The sequence below is a fragment of the Salmo trutta genome, chromosome 24 (assembly GCF_901001165.1).
Source record: "Salmo trutta chromosome 24, fSalTru1.1, whole genome shotgun sequence".
Taxonomy (NCBI): domain Eukaryota; kingdom Metazoa; phylum Chordata; class Actinopteri; order Salmoniformes; family Salmonidae; genus Salmo; species Salmo trutta.
In genome coordinates, this window is record NC_042980.1 from 38906627 (window position 1) to 38922052 (window position 15426).

At 41.3% G+C, this 15426-nt stretch overlaps 1 protein-coding gene across 1 annotated transcript in view; it reads left to right on the top strand.

The window, feature by feature from the left end:
- Positions 1-905: 905 nt before the first annotated feature.
- Positions 906-15426, top strand: part of nck2a (NCK adaptor protein 2a) — a 61809-nt gene continuing 47288 nt past the window's right edge. Inside the window, exon 1 of the mRNA XM_029712104.1 lies at positions 906-1122. The gene's annotated coding sequence lies outside the window, so the exon portion shown is untranslated. The remainder of the gene's footprint in view (positions 1123-15426) is intronic.

Consider the following 15426-nt stretch of genomic DNA (forward strand, 5'->3'; position numbering starts at 1 on the left):
GGCCCGGAGCTTCCTGCGCCGGTACCATGGCCGGAGCCTTCCACTGCGCCGATGCCCAGTCCAGGCACGTAGCACCCGCTCAGTCCCGCTCCATGGCCGGAGCCTTCCTCTGCGCCGGTGCCCAGTCCAGGCACGGCGTCCAGGCACAGCGTCCAGCCCGGCTCCATGGCCGGATCCGTGGTCTGAGCGGGTGCTACGTCCCGCACCGGAGCCGCCACCGACGCTAGTTGCCCACCCTAACCATCCCCTTCTAGTTTCAGGTTTTGCGGTCAGAGTCCGCACCTTTTGGGGGGGGGATACGGTCACGCCCTGACCATAGAGAGCCCTCTGGGTTCTCTATGGTGTTTTAGGTCAGGGCTTGAATAGGGGGGTTTCTAGGTATTATATTTCTATTATGGGTGTTTGTATGGTTCCCAGCTAGAGGCAGCTGAATATTGTTACCTCTAATTGGGGATCATACTTAGTGTGTCCTTTTTCCCACCTACTATATGGGATATTGTTTTGTATGAGTGCCTATGTGCGCTACGTATTTCACGATCATTATATCTTTGTTGTTTTGGAAGTTTCACTATCATTAAAATGTGGAACTCTACTCACGCTGCGCCTTGGTCCAATTATTCATACGACAGTCGTGACAATAGTCAATGAACATCATTCTTACATAGGTATTCCTCTTGTCCAGATGGGATAGGGCAAAATGTATTTTATATATATTTATATACAGTACCAGTCAAAAGTTTGGACACAACTACTCATTCCATGGTTTTTCTGTATTTTTATTATTTTCTTCATCGTAGAATAATAGTCGTAGAATAATATATATATATATATATATTATTCTATATAGAGACACAAGCTTTAAGTATCCCATCTAGCCATGAACGCAACACCCCCCGCAAGCCTGCCTTGGCAGCGGTGACGTCACTAGGTCGAGTGAATTGAGGTGGAGGCAGCTACGAGAAAGGAATTGTTTTGGGAAACCAAAGAAAGTACGTGAATTAATTTTGTTGCGCTTTTGCTTACGACTCGACTGGTTTGTGGAAACGGTTTATTTTCGTTCTTGTTCGAGTGTGTGTGCTTCGTCTGTCCCCGTTGCCCGTTCTCGTTGGAGTGAACACAAAGGTAAGAAAAAAATGAACTGAGCGTAAAGTTGGTGTGGTCGCCCCGGGGTTATGTTTGTGGCGTGAACTATAGCCTATAGTCGCTGTATTTTCTTTTCACAAATGTAGCATTGCGAACTATGACAAGTCAGTGGTTATAAACATTATACACAGAAGTCTATTTATCGTTTGGTACAAGGCCTAGACGTGGACAATATTCATGGACCATTTTGTCAGAACACTAAACTAAACGTCACTTTCTGATTCTTTCGGTCACTGTGTCGTCGTGTCCACACACTGGCGTTACAGTTGTTAGGCTGTATGTGCGTTTTTACAGGATTGTTTAAATATGGTTAACGGGAATGCTTTTTTTGTTGTTGCCTTTTTACATGAAATAATAATGCACTTATTATTAGAAGTAGGCTAGAATATGCTAGTAGAGTATATCGTGTAAATTAACATTCGACTCATTGATTTGTATCTGTTGTGCTTCAACTGTCTGTAACCAAATATTGTCTGGTTTGCATTGTAGGCAGTTTTTTTTTCTGTTAAGAGTTCCTCTTACTTTCAGTTTTGTCTATTTTGTGATTTTCAGGTTTCATCAATTGGAGAACTGCTTAATGCTATCCCGTAGCCAATGACCTTTTCCGCAATTGGTCTACAATCGATTCAAAGCCTAGATTTCCGCACACATCTCATTCGTTGGTATGAGCATTTTGCTTCAACAGCTTCGCGTAGACAATTAAACAATCTTCATAGCAAACCTTTATCACACATTGAGGAAAATTATATTTTGTTGGCAGAAAAAAAGGAGCTTCACATTTTAGGCTACGATAGCCGGCAGGCATTACATACAGCAGTAACCTGTTTTGCAGTCAGGAAGAATGGTTAATGAACTTCTTTCACACACAGTCCAGACCAAAAGAGCAATGACTGAAACATCTAAAGAAATATAATTTATAATCCACCACTCTTTTGTCTACTAGGCTACTGTTTAGAAACCATCATTCAGCCCAATGCTGACCTTTATGCAAAGGAATGAACTCACACCACCACTCCACAGCACCCTTATGCTATGCCATCAGGCTTTCCGAGGTGTGAAGTGGTTTCATCCAGAGATACTGTACTTTACAGTCAGGCGTTAATCCCATTTTTTTTACCCGTGCTGCAAATGTCACATAAATGCCAGAACTAACACATTTAGCTCAGTGCTATGGACAGTAATATGAAAACGTTCCACTGATTAACAGACTCATAAGGAAATTTAGCTTATCAGCTTTGTTATCCTTATCAGAGCAGTTTTATGTGACGCGGAGGAAGGTTCTGTATCTGGGACAGTCAGCGGGTCAGGTGTAGTTTTGGGCCGCACCTAGCAGATACACCCCTCTGAGAGGTAGGTCACCATGGCAACCCAGTTTTTTACGGGACATGGTTGGCTGCGGTTGTTGCAATGACAGGTATGTAAATGAAGGTTTTGGCATTCTCTGTAGGCTTGTTGTTAAAGGTCCAATGCAGCTGTCTTTACCTCGATATCAAATCATTTCTGGGAACAATTACGTACCTTACTGTCATTGTTTTCAGATAAAATGCACTGTGAGAAAAGGGTCAATATCAGGGGATATCTATATTTATCTGGATACGCATGTCCTTCATTTCATATGGAGCTAGGATATTCTCCGTAATGGGACAGTTTCTACATGAGTCCAATCCGGACCTTAGAAATCTCCCTGCTACCTTATGAGTCCAGGGAGAAATCTGGGATGAGCTCCCTTCAAGACAAGCTTCTGATGCGCGTATACCCACTTACATATTTGTAGAATATTTTGATATCGCAAAAGGGTATGTGTCAACATGCTGACATATCTAAGCCTTTATACTTAGGCATGAACGAATCCACTTACTTTCAGAAATGTATCAAATCTGTAGTCATTATCTGATCATTTATGTATCCTTATATAACATTTTTAAATGATTTCAATAGATATCCTTACATGATCTGTACATCTTCAAATGTCTGCTCAAATAGACTAAATCTGACTCATGATCAGTGTCCAGCCTCCAAATTATTTAACCTTTTTATTTAACCAGGAAAAGCCCACTGAGACCCAGAGTCTCTTTTTCAAGGGAGACATGGCCAAGAAGGCAGCAACAATCAATACATTACATCATTAAAACACACAACATGATCCAGCCTAAAAAAAAGCATTTACACGTAACAGTCTCCTATCAATATTTTAATTAATTCAGTAACACTAACATATCTAGATGATGCATGGATTGTAGACTATTACTTGCCTCTGATGCACAAGAAGAGAAGGTAGTCTTGCCTAATAGTGTGAATGTCCTGGGGACATTAAGTAGCAACCAGCTAGCAGACCGGGTATGGTAACTGATGGTGAAGGAGACCAGACTACAGAGGTAAAGAGGGAGTTTACCCAAAAGGGCTTTGTAGATGAACACATACAAATGTATCTTTCTGCGCATATAAAGTGAGGTCCAACCTACCATTCGGAACAAGGTGCAATGCTGGGTGAGTGACTTGGCATTTGTAATAAAGAGCAAGGATGCACGATAAACAGAGTCCAGTCTCTGTAAGACGGAGGAAGTTGCATGCATATACAACAAGTCACCATAATCAATTACAGAGAGAAAAGTGGCCTGAACAAGCTTCTTTCTAGCCATAAGCGGGAAGCAAACCTTATTACGAAAATAAAAACCCAATTTCAATTTAAGCTTTGTCACAAGATTATCCACATGAACTTTAAAGGACAACTTGTCACCCAACCAAATACCTAGGTGTTTGTAGGATAACACTTTTTCCAATGGATAAGCCACCATATGTGACAATGCTAACCTTTTCTGGCAGAGTTCCAGCTCTGGTAAAGGTCATGAATTTAGACCATAAAGGGAGGCCTGCAGTGACTGAAAAGCAGTCTGGAGCTCCTCAACAACCTGCTCCAGAGAAGGAGTACATTAGTACATGACTGTATCATCTGCATATAGATGGAACTTTGCTGGTTGCATCCATTTCCCAAATCATTAATAAAAATTGGGAAAACAGGAGCTCAAATGGAACCCTGGGGCACACCTCTATTAATCTCAAGAAAGCTAGACTTGTGATTGTCAGTATATACACATTGTGTTCTGTCAGAAAGATGGTTTCTAAACCAGTTTACTGCCCCTTCACTGAGACCAATGTTTCTGAGTCTAGCTAGCAACAATTCATGGTCAACTGAATCAAAAGCCTTTGATAAATCCACAAACAGAGTAGCACAATGTTGCTTTTTATCAAGTGCATTAATGATGTAATTTGCCATAACTGCAGTTGTGATGCTGTGCCTCGATCTAAAGCCAGACTGAACCCCGCTCAGTATGTTCTTTTCAATTAAGTTTTTTAACTGTGAGTTCACTAGAGATTCATAGACTGGCCAGGATAGGGAGTTTGGAGATAGGACGATAGTTATTAGCATCTGAGGGATCTCCACCCTTTAGCAGTGGGAGGACATAAGCTGATTTCCAAATGCTGGGTATGGAATTGGTCAAGAGACTCAAGTTGAAAATGTGAGCCACAGGTTCAGTAATAATACCAGCTGCTATATTTAAGAGGGAGGGGTCCAGGTTGTCTGGACCTGCAGACCTTTGTGTCTATTGCCTTTTAGTGCTTTATAGACCTCAGTATAACAAACAGGCTCAAGGTTAAAATGGTTCACATGAGGGACTATATCATAGTTGACTGTAACAGAGCTTGCGTTAGAGGCCTGGGCCCCACCATTATCTAAAACTGAACCAGCCGATATGAAGTGCTTGTTAAAAACCCCTACAATATTGGCTTTATCCTTCACTTCATTAGAATCCGTCATTAAATGGTCAGGAAGGCCAGAGGATACATTAGAACCTGACACTGATTTGATTAGCTTCCAGAACTTGGTAGGGTTGTTTAGGTTCTCTGTGACTGCATTGAAATAGTCATCTGATTTGGACTTCCTGATCAATCCTGTGCATTTGTTTCTTAGCGCTCTGAAGGAGGCCCAGTCAACAGGAGCATTTGTATGTCTAGCTTGAGCCCAAGATATATTTCTCTTTCTAATTCATTCTGCCAAGTTATCTGAAAACGAGGGATTGTCTGGTCTGTGCAGTGCAGACACTAGAGAAGAGAACACATGATCGAGAGGAATAGGAAGCAGTTGCTTCACGAGCCTGATAATGCATGATATAAGTGATTTATAGTTGTGACTGCTTAATACCAAAAGTATGCCTTATTTACTTTGAGGAACTACTAAAATAGTGATTTTTGTCAGACAGCGTAGGCAGCAGCTCTGTAGAGACGAGGTGAGGACTCTGTAGAGACGAGGTGAGGACTCTGTAGAGACGAGGTGAGGACTCTGTAGAGACGAGGTGAGGACTCTGTAGAGACGAGGTGAGGACTCTGTAGAGACGAGGTGACGACTCTGTAGAGACGAGGTGATCAGTAATGTTAATAAGTCATAAGCAGTAATGGGCAGTCACTATCATCATAGGACTTTTATTAAGTGTTACAGCATTCAACCCAAACAATGCATAGTGCATCTAACCTGTTGGGGCTAGGGGGCAGTATTTGCACGGCCGGATAAAAAACGTACCCGATTTAAACTGGTTACTACTCTTGCCCAGAAACGAGAATATGCATATAATTAGTAGATTTGGATAGAAAACACTCTAAAGTTTCTAAAACTGTTTGAATGGTGTCTGTGAGTATAACAGAACTCATATGGCAGGCCAAAACCTGAGAACATTCCATACAGGAAGTGCCCTGTCTGACAATTTGTTCTCCTTCTGTGGCATCTCTATCGAAAATACAGCATCTCTGCTGTAACGTGACATTTTCTAAGGCTTCCATTGGCTCTCAGAAGACGCCAGAAAGTGGAATGACGTCTTTCCTGTCTCTGGGCGAAAAACAGCAGGAGATTTTGTGAGTGGTCAGGCAGTGAACAGTGACACTGGAGATGCGCATTCATGTGAATTCTCTATTTTTTTCTTTCAGCCTTTGAATGAATACAACGTCGCCCGGTTGGAATATTATCGCTATTTTACGAGAAACATAGCATAAAAATTGATTTTAAACAGCGTTTGACATGCTTCGAAGTACGGTAATGGAATATTTTGACTTTTTTTGTCACGAAGTGTGCTCGCGCGTCACCCTCAGGATACTGACCTGAACGCATGAACAAAACAGAGGTATTTGAATATAACTATGGATTATTTGGAACCAAAACAACATTTGTTGTTGAAGTAGAAGTCCTGGGAGTGCATTCTGACGAAGAACAGCAAAGGTAATCACATTTTTCTTATAGTAAATCTGAGTTTGGTGAGGGCCAAACTTGGTGGTTGTCAAATTAGCTAGCCGTGATGGCCGGGCTATGTACTCAGAATATTGCAAAATGTGCTTTCGCAGAAAAGCTATTTTAAAATCTGACACCGCGATTGCATAAAGGAGTTCTGTATCTATAATTCTTTAAATAATTTATGTATTTTGTGAACGTTAATCGTGAGTAATTTAGTAAATTCACCGGAAGTTTGCGGTGGGTATGCTAGTTCTGAACATCACATGCTATTGTAAAAAGCTGTTTTTTGATAAAAATATGAACTTGATTGAACAAAACATGCATGTATTGTATAACATAATGTCCTAGGAGTGTCATCTGATGAAGATCATCAAAGGTTAGTGCTGCATTTAGCTGTGGTTTTGGTTTTTGTGACATATATGCTTGCTTTGAAAATGGAATATTGAAGACTCATGTTAAAAGGAACCACCAGCTTTCATATGTTCTCATGTTCTGAGCAAGGAACTTAAACGTTAGCTTTCTTACATGGCACATATTGCACTTTTACTTTCTTCTCCAACACTTTGTTTTTGCATTATTTAAACCAAATTGAACACGTTTCATTATTTATTTGAGGCTAAATTGATTTTATTGATGTATTATATTAAGTTAAAATAAGTGTTCATTCAGTATTGTTGTAATTGTCATTATTACAAATAAATAAGCAAAAAAAAATTGGCAGATCAATCGGTATCGGCCCTGATGGCCCTCCAATAATCGGCATCGGCGTTGAAAAAAAAAAAAGCATAATCGGTCGACCTCTAGTTCCTTACTTTATAGAACGGGTGGCAACCCTAAGACTAAATATTGCTGTTACATTGCACAACTTTCAATGTTATGACATAATTATGTAAAATTCTGGCAAATGAATTACGGTCTATGTTAGGAAGAAATGGTCATCACACAGTTCGCAACGAGCCAGTCGGCCCAATCTGTTGCATATACCCTGACTCTGCTTGCCCTGAACGCATGAGAAGTGACCATTTCTCTAGTTATTGACTGCTAACATGCATTTCTTTTAACTAAATATGCAGGTTTAAAAAAAATATATACTTCTGTGTATTGATTTTAAGAAAGGCATTGATGTTTATGGTTAGATACATTTGTACAACGATTCAGCTTTTTTTGTGAATGTGCTTTTGTTAAATCACACGTTTGGCGAAGTTGAAGTAGGCTGTGATTCGATGATAAATTAACAGGCACAGCATTGGTTATATGCAACGCAGGACAAGCTAGTTAATGTTGATGATATTGCTAGGTTAACCAGTGATTATGTTAGTTTTTTTTTATAAGTTAAGTTTAAAGTTTAGCAACTTACCTTGGCTCCTTGCAACCGCAGGTCCTTTAGATGCTGCACTCGCTTAACAGGTGGTCAGCCTGCCACGCAGTCTGCTCGTGGATTGCAATGTAATCGGTGTCCAAAAAGGTCGATTACCTATTTTTATGAGAACTTGAAATCGGCCATAATTAATCGGCCATGCCGATTTTAATCGGTCGTCCTCTAATGTACATACTACCTCAACTAACCGGTGCCCCCGCACATTGACTCTGTACCGGCACCCCCCCTGTATATATTGTTATTTTTTTACTGCTGCTCTTTAATTACTTGCAACTTTTATCTCTTATCCATCTTTTTTGAATCTGCGCTGTTGGTTAGGGGCTCGTGAGTAAGCATTTCACTGTATAACACCTGTTATATTCAGTGCATGTGACAAATAAAATTTGATTTGATTTTAAACCTGCTTTGTAATATCACACCAACAATGGGACGGGGTTCTGTCTTAAATAGCTGTAGGACTAAATGCTCTGGCTATGTCTGACATAGGCTACCAACATCCTACTCTTCCCTAAGATATAATTAGTTGTGTACACACTTCAGTACCAATCTCCTTCAGTACCAGTCTCTGATTTTAAACAAAGAGCTGTATGGAGCTCCAACTTGCTGTTTGTTTGTAGACCGGGTGTATTAACCACAGTGAGACAGAATCAACTATTTGTCCGTTGAAGACGCAGACTCTTTCAGGCGCCTAAACGTTCCCAAACCTCTAGTGCAAGGGGTCCCAACTACTGGATCATTACATTTTTAACAACTATTTTTTTTTTACATTTAGTCATTTTGGGGGCTTGTTGGTAGGTACTTCTAAATGATGGCAACATGCAATGGTGAGGAAACTCATATTTTTCCGTTTGTGCTGTTCTGAGTTGGCATCATATGTTTTCGCAAGCATGAATACTTCTCCAGGTTCCGTGTTTGGTCTCTTCTCAGTGTTTTAGATATATATCTAACAGTTCCTCTCTCTTCATGTGTGTTTCAGATCTCTCTAAGTTTCTCTGTCTTGATCTCAGTGTTTCAGATCAATATCTAACAGTTTCTCTCTTTCATATGTGTTTCAGATCTCTATATATTTCTCTCCATATCCGTGTTTCAGATCTCTCCTATATAAGTTTCTGTCTTGATCTCAGTGTTTCAGATCTATATCTAACAGTTTCTCTCTCCATATCAGTGTTTCAGATCTTTATATATGTTTCTCTCTTTCTCCTTCTCAGTGTTTCAGATCTGTATATCTATACGTTTCTTGTTCTCTGTCTCTTTGGAACACTGACCTAAATAGACTTGAATGTCTCTCTAAAAAGGCTATAATTATAGTGTTCAAGACTTGGTGGAGCCTTGCAAGCCATCCCATGATATTTAGTGGTTTCTCATTCCATTCAAACATATTGTTTTATCATATGTTATCCCTCAGTTATACGTTTGACAGTTTTCTGACTGGCCGTCTGTATAAATAGGAAATAAAACATGTGTAATCATCCACATTTATAGCTGGGCTACACAATAAATGAAGACTTCCACTGTGACGTGTAAAACTGACCCAGAATCACCAACATGTCATCATTCCTCATCTGTTGTGCTTGTTAGAGAAAAGAAGCCATGTTGTAAAACCACCCATTCACAACACCACTGATTTGGTAGCACAGTAGCTGGTCCTAAACTCTTTGATCTTTCTCCCACTGCAAAATGTTAATCTGCCCAATAGAGGACTAGATGGACACAGACCCAGATGGTTGGAGATGTATTATGTAATGAGGGATGGGAGGTCCAAAGGTTAGCTCATTGTTATTCTCCCTCTAATCATGTTGTAATCAGGAACAGGGCAGCAGTTAATCGTGGCAGCAGTTACAGGGTAAATCCATTTTGAATTCAATCACTTTTTGACGGCACCCCTTTTCGATTTGAACAAAACCTTCCATACATATTTGCCTGTTGTAGAAGTGCCCAGAAAGTGACTTTTTGGACCTGAATACCAAAACATTCAATAGATAAAGGTGCTCAAAGTTGACCCATTTAGCCTAACCCACCATACCATGAGACATTCATGTCTTCATCACTGGAAAAGATAAACGGTTGAGATTGATATAATTTAAAAGCTTACAAACAGGGTTGTCAAACAATTTTTTTTTTTTTAATAAAACAATTACTTAAAAAAAAAATCTTAAACGTCAATGCATATGTTGTACCTTAGACCCTATTTTACATCATCTGAGGTGTGACCGCCATTGGTTGAGACACAACATTCTCTTGAATATTTTTGGCTGATAAGTGCTAAAATGGGAATAAAACTGACATTTTGAAATGGTACCACAAAGATGGTTGGAGGTGCACACATCAGAGAATGTTGAATGTGAATACTCTCAATCCTCCGTAGGAAACCTATTGAAATCATATCGATGAGAATACACATGACATCTTTATGGGGTGCGTGTGTTTTTCTTTCTCAATGCCATATATATCTGTGCATACACATTGCAATCCTACTTATAACACAGTGAGAGCAAATGTTGAAGAGATGCATGTCATTATAGGCACACAGTACATGATGATCAGAAACGTCCCTTCCAGCTTGGAGCTCTTTAAGAGGTATCCGACACGGACAGTCCAAGGAGATTTTGCCCTCTGGCTGAACCTTCTATTTCTGCCCTCTCTCATCAGTGATTGTTTTACAGACTTCTTTCTCCATGTCATTACATGGTGTACCAGCTCTCCCACTTTTCCTCACTCACTCATTTTAAGCTGTTTATCTCACTTCTGTCTCAACGCTCCCACTCCCATCCTCCCTTCCCTCTCTCTTCCCCCCTCTCTCTCAGGTCCTCACTCCGCTTGCATCCAACAACTGAACCAACAGTCTGTCAGCTCAGCTCCAACGGACTTGTGTCACCACTGGGCACCCAGCCTAATCCTGTTCTGGGCTGCAGATACGGATAGAGAGGGACAGCGAGGGGGACAGATTGGGGGGAGGGGGAGATGGCACTGGTATGTCTCTTTCATGGCCCATCTACACCCTGTCCACAAGCCCTGACCCCAGCCCCATATGGTTCCACAAGGTCCTTTAAAACAGGCCCTTTTTAAAGACCCACCTTTCCCATGGATGCTGGGGGAGATGGAGGACGTGGGAAAGAGAGGGAGTATGAATGGGAGTCACTGAAACAGTCAGTTAACTCAGTTCATCATGAAGACATGAAATACAGCTCCAGTGTACAGCTTTAGAGACACTCCACAGGGCTGGGACCGGGGGGGGGGGGGGGCTGGGACCAGGATTTCTGTTGGGACTATGAGTTCACACCAGTGCCACTCTCCCCCTTTCTCCCCTTCCTCACCTCACCCTCTTCCCCCTGACAGACAAAATAACCCTCAGAAGTGCTCGTTAAAGAGTAATTAAGGGTGGATGGCACTCCCGCGCCATCTCGCAGTCTGCATGGCTGGCTTCAAATTACCCTGGTGAAAATTGGCACTTTGGGGCGAGGGGTGAAACCCAACACCCCCCTGAGTGAGAGAATGAGAGCGACACAGACCTCAGTTCATGACCTCCTCTGCAACAAACACACTTGTCTGACAGAAGCAGTTCGGTAATATCACTGCATCGAGGTTTGGATTCCCTTAGCTTGCTATCTGGTCACTGGAAATACAGTGGGTGGTGGGATTCTGTGTGTGTATTTTCCTGCTGCCCTAGGTGTAACCTGTATGTGATACAAAGGAATCATTTAATTCCCTACTACTCGTGCTGTTTCGCTGACAACTCATTGACACTTCCGTTCTGTGAAAGTTGTCAAAGTTCCTGTCAACTTGGGGTACCAGTGTAACGCCCCCAGAGGCGGCAGGCGCAGCAGTCATATGTTAGCAAAATTTAAAGCAGCCAGTCGCAGAGAACAGGCGTGATGCCAGCAGTAGCATGAAGCCGTGATTCCCTTTCTGACTCCTGGCTTCAGTCATGTTCAGATAACAACCCAGATCGCCAGGGTGTTCTGAGGAGAGGTTAAACCCTCATGGTGCTGGATTGCCATTGTGGAGAGCGGGGGATTGGAGAGAGAAGTAGGTTTGGGCGGTATCTAGATTGTCATAACGGGATATTCGGTAAAACCGGCACTGAATACAAGGGGTGATTAATTTCAAACCCCAGTGAGTCTATGTAATCTGAAAGTTAGCAATGCTAACAAGCACATGTAAATCCCATATAGAATGCTAATGAGTGCATTGTGAACATTTTAATGGTATTTGCAGAACAGACAACCCATCTCAAAGTTATACAAGTAAAAAAATAAATAAAAATGCTACTCACAGTTTGCTGTACACACTAAACAAATATTAGACAGCAAAGCTCTTGATCCAGGAGGGGGTTCTCTGATGTTACCAATCAAATATTGATTTTGGAAGAAGTTAGTTATCTAGCTATGTGGTTAACTAGCTACTTAATTAGCAAATCAAATGCACACTTGCAAAGCACAAAAACCTGTGGCGTACTGCATTAGCATCGAATAGCCCCTGCGATATGCAACTTTTCAGGGAAGTTAGGAACCAATATACACAGGCAGTTAGGAAAGCAAAGGCAAAATGTTTCAAGCAGAAATTTGCATCCTGTAGCACAAACTCCAAAAAGTTCTGGGACACTGTAAAGTCCATGGAGAATAAGAGCACCTCTTCCAGCTGCCCACTTCACTGAGGCTAGGAAACACAGTCACCACCGATAAATCCACAATAATTGACAATAAGCATTTTTCTACGGCTGGCCATGCTTTCCACCTGGCTACCCCTACCCCGGTTAACAGCCCTGCACCCACCCACAGCAACTTGCCCAAGCCTCGCCCATTTCTCCTTCACCCAAATCCAATGTTCTGAAAGAGCTGCAAAATCTGGACCCCCCCTACAAATTAGCCGGGCTAGACAATCTGGACCCTCTTTCTAAAATGATCCGACGCAATTGTTGCAACCCCTATTACTAGCCTATTCAACCTTTCTTTCGTAACGTCTGAGATTCCTAAAGATTGGAAAGCTGCCGCGGTCATCCCCCTCTTCAAAGGGGGTGACACTCTAGACCCAAACTGTTACAGACCTATATCTATCCTACCCTGCCTTTCTAAGGTCTTCGAAAGCCAAGTTAACAAACAGATCACCAACCATTTCGAATCCCACCGTACCTTCTCCGCTATGGAATCTGGTTTCCGAGCTGGTCATGGGTGCACCTCAGCCATGCTCAAGGTCCTAAACAATATCATAACTGCTGTCATGACGTTGGCCTGTGGGTAAGGTTTATGACCCCCCCCCCCCCCATAAATACCTTTCTCCCTTCCCCTCTCTTACTGACCCTACTGAAGGACTGCTGTCCTGTTAAATATAGAGAGTCTGGGAACATCAAACAAATCGGGAAAGGAACCATATTTTGGTAATAAAACCAGTTGGAAATATGCTTGATAACGTAATGAGTATGGAGGTCAGTTCATTGTTATCTGGGACATTATGATTGATGACAGGACGACATAAACTGTACCTGAGAAAGTATACACCCTCTAGTTATCAGAGTCACATGGAATTGTTATGCAATTGAAATGTTTGATATTGAAATTGTTTGTTAGGAGATTAAATGTAATTTTAGCTTCCAAATGAGAGAATTGGGTTTTCATAAGGAAAGTGCCCTGCTCGATCAGTGGCCCAACCCTGTGAAGAGACAGGGGTTATAAACGATGAAACACCTCCTTTCCCCCTCTCCACTATATAAGCCTTTGACGAAAAGACATTCAGGAGTTCCAGTACGGGAGGTCTGCAGCCTCTACGTTAGAAGGACACATGTCAAGAACAGAACTAAGCCAACCTCGGCGTGAGCTATGGTATGAACTTTGAGCTTATTCACGACAGAAGTGATACTTCCTAGCCGTTGAGTTAGCAGCTGCCGCTGTCGACGGGGGCTAGGAAAGGACGGACGACGGATCCAGTCTAACAACCAGACGAAGATACCACCACGTATCCAATTTACCACCATTGACATTCTTCCACTACAGGAAGATCTGTTGGCCAACCCGGCCAGCATCTACGACCAATCTACCGAAGCGCAGCTCAGAGTAAATATTTATTGCATTTTCCTTTTCCAAATGGGCGGTAATTTAGAATGCATAAGATAATGTATTTACGATAGCATAGCTGCTGTTTCTTTGTTCCTAAATCTTCCCGCTCTTTCATTCAAGCCCAACCCCCTTTCCTTTGTGTAACCAGGTTCCGTCCACCGGGACGTTTTCTGTATGACATCATTGGTATTCTGTGTATTTGTAATTCTGTGTGATTAGTTAGGTATTTAGTAAATAAATAATTAAACCCAATTTTGTATTGCTGATTCAACTTGTTAGCCAGGGTTCGTGAAGATAACCAAGAATTTACAACTTTCATTATGAGACTGAAAATAAGATAAGGGTTAATACTGACTGCTATCGATGTAAAATATTACTAAGTATTTTAAGAGTTTATTCGGAAGATAACGGCTCTATAAACGTTCTTCCGTGGTGCCCCGACTTTCTAGTTAACCTCTTGAGGCTACCTGGGACGTTAGCGTGCCCCCCGTGGCGCACCCTATCAACAGCAGGTGCATTTCAAGAGCGGCAAATTTGAAACCAAATAAATGTACAAATTCAAATTTCTCAAACATACAACTAACTTATAGCCTTTGAAAGATAAACATCTTCTTAATCTAACCACGTTTACCGATTTCAAAAAGGTTTTACGGGGAAAGCATAAAGTTAGGTTATGTTAGGAGAGTACATTGACAATAGCGGTGTGCAATGCATTGTCGATTCAAAGACAGGCTTCACCAAAACCATACAATCAGCTAAAATTATGCACTAACCTTTTACAATCTCCATCAGATGACACTCCTAGGACATTTTGTTAGACAATGCATGCATTTTTAGTTCTATCAAGTTCATATTTATATCTAAAAACAGTGTTTTACTATGGCGTTGATGTTCAGGAAATCGTTTCCCTCCAATACCGGCAGTCAAGTCATGACAACAAAATAATTAATTAATATTAGAAAACATTGCTAAAATATTATATTGTCATTCAAAGAATTATAGATTTACATCTCTTGAACGCAATGGACTTGTCAGATTTTAAATTAACCTTACTGGGAAATCACACTTTGCAATAATCTGAGCACTGCGCCAGAAAAATACGCATCGCGATACAGACTAACCGCCATGTTGGAGGAATCTAAAATCGAAAATACTATATAAATAATCCATTACCTTTGATTCTCTTCATCAGATGTCACTTCCAAAGAGTCCCAGGTCCATAACGAATGTAGTTTTGTTCAAAAAAGCTCATCATTTATGTCGAAAAACCTCCGTGTTGTAGCGCATGATCTAAGCCAGCCGGACTTCACTTCACTTCAAGAACGGAAAAAATATATTTCCGTTCGTTCAAACATGTCAAACGTTGTATCGCATAAATCATTAGGGCCTTTTTTAACCAGAACATGAATAAAATTCAAGGCGGACCATTGGGTTTTCTTTTAAAACGTTTCGGAATGAGAGTACCCACCATCAAATCGCGCGCCAGGGGTCTAATGGACCATCACGTTCCATGGCTCTTATTCGGTCAGATCTCACTGTAGAACACTCAAAACACTTTGTAAAGGCTGGGGACATCT